Genomic DNA, 4,737 nt, shown 5'->3' on the forward strand with positions numbered 1-4,737 from the left:
AACCTTAGATTCTTGAGATGCTGATATTTGCACAACACCAAACATTGATCAAAAAAGACCAGCAGTGGCCATGAGGACTCATGCTCAAATCCCCCATCCATCACAGAATTCAAACTCTAGAGAGAAAAGGCTATGAGATTTACTGCTGATCAGTTGGGGAATCCTTCTGGCTATTTCCTCTTGGGGAAGGCAATGTCCACACTGCAAAGCCCCCTCACAGGTTTGTTGGAGCTTACTCACAAAACCTCAGTGAGACTAACTTCCAGCCAAACCATTTGGTTCCAAACATCAATTCTCTGTGCTGTTAAATTGGTTTAATAGGCCTTCCTTATCACAAGTGTCTATGGCCATACTACCCTGAACACAACCAATCTCGTCTGATCTCGGCTGCTAAGCAGGGTCAGGCCTGGTTAGTACTTGGATGGGAGACCGCCTGGAAATACCGGGTGCCGTAGGCTTAGAGGAAGGCAATGGTGAACCACCTCTGAATACCTCTTACCATGAAAACCCTACAAATATATCCAGAGATTCATAGGGTCGCCATAAGTCGTAATTGACTTGAAGGCATATATCAACAAATCACAAGGGCACTGTGGGAATTGCAGTGTTAGGGAAGAAGAGCTTAGTGAACTGCATTTCCCAGGATTCTTTAGGGGCCACCATGACAGTTTCAATGAGATAGCTTTGGAGTGTAAAAATGAATGGAAGTGTATAGCCACAGGAAAGAATGCAGCATGGCTAGGATCTAGGTAAAACCCTTCCAATTGGATGGTATGGCAACCCTACACAGTGGTGGCAATCCTTCATTTCTTCATAGGCATTACAGCAAGGAAATGTGTGAAGGAAGGGAGTCTAGTTAATCTTGCACAGTTGTGCAGTGAGTAAGTGATTCATCAGATTCATCGGAGTGACTCACATTTCCTGTCTGAGTCATGGGTAGGAGGGAGTAACAACAGGGGAGTGAGCCGCAGAGCCACGCTGCTGATAAGCTAGACTGGCTCACCTTGAGATCCGGAACTCTGCGTAAAGAAACAAAAACACAGAGGAGGAGTCTGGTTTGTGCCAATTCCAGTATATTCAGTCAGCCAAACCATAAAGTATACACTGACCACAGTCCAAGGCCCCTGTCCTCGTCACTTGACAAACGTTCTCTCATTCATCATCAGATGTCTCATCATGAAATTGGGAAGGGGCAGATATTTCTGCCTCCCTGTACCGAGCCAGTGTCAACATTGGCCAGGTCAACCTGGGTGCATTTCCAACAACTCCACAAAGCACCTTCAGGGCTGGGCCCTGCCTCTGTGACCACTGCCCGGATGAATGCAGCCAGATTAAGTACACAACGATAATTCATTTCCAAAGGCTCAAGCATACTTCATTTTGTCTGTGTTGGATTATGGTCCAGAGCCTCAAGAAAAGCACTAACACAAAGGTTAACAACTACTGTGGAAGCAGTGTATTTAGTGCAATACTGCTGCCAGTTTTTTAAACACTGCCTGGCATTCACTGCAGACAAAGAATGACACCCCACACACATGCAGGTGGAAGCACCCCATAGCAGAGAGCAGTTCTGTTTTTAAAAATTCCATCACCATTTGGGGGCCTTGCAAGGCCATTAAAAAACCTTTAGGGGCCAGAGTCAGCCCAGGGACCATGGCTTATCCGCCCCTGGATTTAGGGTCTAGGGCAGCCTTTCCCAACCAGTGTACCTCCAGATGTTGTTGGACCACAATTCCCATCTTTCCTGGCTGAGGCTGATGGGAGTTGTGGTCCAACAACATCTGGAGGCACACTGGTTGTGAAAGGCTCGTTTAGGGCTTAAGCATTTGTTCAGGGGTTGTTACCCATGGTTTAATGTTCCATCAGTGCCAGGGCTCTTCCATAAGATTTTGTCTACTGACTGTCAGCAAGTATTATTTGCCAGAACATCTGCAGTTCAAATCGTACCTCAGCTACAACCTCACTAAAAGCCAAGTTAGATGATTCACAAACGATGTGTGGTCCTCTGTTTTGTTTTATATTTTAATTGCAAAGCAACATTGGAGGCTGCAAGTGGGAGCAGAAAAACAGCAAAGGGAAGGAGGAGGAGGAGGAGGACAGGCTGCTTAACCCTTCCCCTCCTTGCTGTTTTTCCACTCTTCCCCACTCACAGACACCCCCCCTTGCACTGAAGCTGCTGTCTCACCTGCAGGAGAAAAGATGCAAAGCTATATTTCTCCACACACATCAGGTCTCTAGAAATGTAATTTTTTAAAAATGGAAACACTAAGATCTACTCTTGAGAAGACAGAGGATGTACCAAACGCAAACCGTTTTGATTGAGGAGATGTCAGAAAGGACAGAGTAAGGAAACAAAAGAGTAATGCTTTACAGCGACCCTGTGTGTGTTACACACAGAAATAGAGGCACCTTTTGACAATAGAGTCTGTCACATAGATTGCCTAGAGCAAACCAAGGCCAGGATATACCACAGAATTATGGATAACATGGTTCCAATACCCAAATGGGTTCAAGCTTGGTCACATGGCAATATCCAAGAAGTCTGGCTTGAAACTGGTTACAGATTGGGCCAAGTACTTCCATCATTTAAAGAGTTGCTACCAAACCAGAGCTTGGAAAAGTTACTTTTTTGAACTACAACTCCCATCAACCCAATCCAGTGGCCATGCTGGCTGGGGCTGATGGGAGTTGTAGTTTAAAAAAGTAACTTTTCCAAGCTCTGCAAATTCCTCTAAAATCAGAATTCAACTTAAAATCTATCTTTCCAGTAATGCAAATACCCTTCCAAGCTGGCAGGCCAACCAGGGTTTTTTTAAAAATAGAATCTGCTATATATATAAATATGTTTGCTCAAGTTTTTTCATCATCATGGTACTTTAATGCTTTTTATTCAAGTATAAGAAAATCTAATTCTTTATTCAATGCAGCCCTTAGGACTACAGAATCCATGATGCAGTGCAACCATGAGCGAACTACCCATGAGCAAAGGAGCCCTTTACAAAAAATTGTTTAAATTACAAAACAATTAATAAAGCAATTGCCACTCTGGGCTCCTTTGGGAGGAAGGTTGGGATATAAATTTAAAAACAAATAAAATTTAATGGATTAAAGCAAAAGAATGGCAGTTGAACAAACTTATGTTCAGAAGTCCAAACAGATTTTCCAGAGAACTCTGATGCCTAGCAGCAGGGTTTTATTTTATTTTTGAAAACTAGAACTCCTGTTGTGGTTTCACATCACCCATGAGATCTGTCACTTCAGCTGATCTATTTTATTACCCTTGTTAGGATAACATGTTTGTCCACTTGTAACATTTGGGTTAAGAATGGATTATGTGAGGTCTTTGGTCTTTCTTTTAAAAAAAAACCTTGTGACCTACGTGATATGTTTACACAAGCTTGGATGGCCTATTTGTTTTGCCAGATTTATGCACTTTAGGGAACCCGGACCTACTAGGCAAAATACGTGGGAAGATTTGTTAGTACTCCAGGACTTATTACATCATTCGCAGTCACTTCTTTTAAAAGTATCCATTCATCTGGGGGAAAGGACTTCCCCATCTAACAAAAACAAAGTGCGGACGTGACCTAAAGTCTCATTCTTTAGGCTAGAGTGGAAGGAAGAAATCATGCATCCTTCTCCTTTTTCACTCTGCCACTGAGATATTAATAGTCTTCCACAGTTTTTTTCAATGAGGTTTGTCACAAAGGGGGTATTGAGTGTACAATACATGGCTCTTTCAAGAAACATGAGGCCTGGTGGACAGTTTGGGAATTAGCATAAGATGCTGAAATCAGACCTGGTTCCTTAGGAAAGTGGAGATGATCATTATCATTGTTATTATTTGTGGCCATAACTCCTGCAGTTAGAAGTACAGATCTTAGAATTATCCAACTCAGATATATTTTTCATAGACTGCATAATCTGCATCCTTTAATCTGATTGGTGGGTGGGTAGAATGGCCACACAGCTATTTAAGGGCCAAATGACCAGATAAGTTAAACGCGTTGATGAATTTAGAGTTATATCATCATTTTAAAAATAGCATCTGCAGGAAAGGGCCAAAGGGGACCAGGGCTCCCTGAAGTGATGGGACAACCTTTCTCCATGCAGTCCAAAATATATTACCCCACTGCCAAATCTGCTATTGCTGGGGAAGAATAACAGCTTCCTTCCCACAGCAAACAGGGGCAGGGGAATGTCTTCAGGACACAGAAAGGGCACAAATAGAAAGAGTTAAATAGCTCTTCATGTGTGCCACAGTTCCCAATCACTCCCCCCCATGGCTGCTTTTTTTAAAGATACCCTAAATATGACCACATATTTAAGACAATGTAGTTTAGCCCTAATTTCCTATTTTGATCCCAAGCAGAAGCCCACAGGGCACAGTAAGATTGGTTGGTTGTTATAAGTATCCAGAGCAACCCCGAGTTATGAGTTATCTGCATTGATACAAGGGGGTTGGGAACAGCATAGGCATGCAGTCACGAATGTAACCGGATAGAGAGACTCAGGCAAGGTCTCTGGGAACATTGGTTGTAGAACGTGACTGGTGGTGCTGCCTAGGAGGGGGATCTATTGAGATCTGTGCTAGAGCGGAGAGAGAAACCATAAAAAGGACAGTCTGGACTGGTGGAGTCCCTGGTGGTGCCTAGTGAAAGGCAGTAGCCACGAGCAGGTAGGAACCTGACAGGGAGAGCCAGGGAAGGGCGTCACAGGTGTTGGCTGTAGCGGTGG

The 4,737-nt window shown here is 43.6% G+C and overlaps 1 pseudogene; it reads left to right on the forward strand.

The window, feature by feature from the left end:
• Positions 1-339: 339 nt before the first annotated feature.
• On the forward strand, positions 340-458 carry LOC133364725 (5S ribosomal RNA; annotated as a pseudogene).
• Positions 459-4,737: the final 4,279 nt, after the last annotated feature.

The sequence above is a fragment of the Rhineura floridana genome, chromosome 9 (genome assembly GCF_030035675.1).
Source record: "Rhineura floridana isolate rRhiFlo1 chromosome 9, rRhiFlo1.hap2, whole genome shotgun sequence".
In the NCBI taxonomy this organism is placed as follows: Eukaryota; Metazoa; Chordata; class Lepidosauria; order Squamata; family Rhineuridae; genus Rhineura; species Rhineura floridana.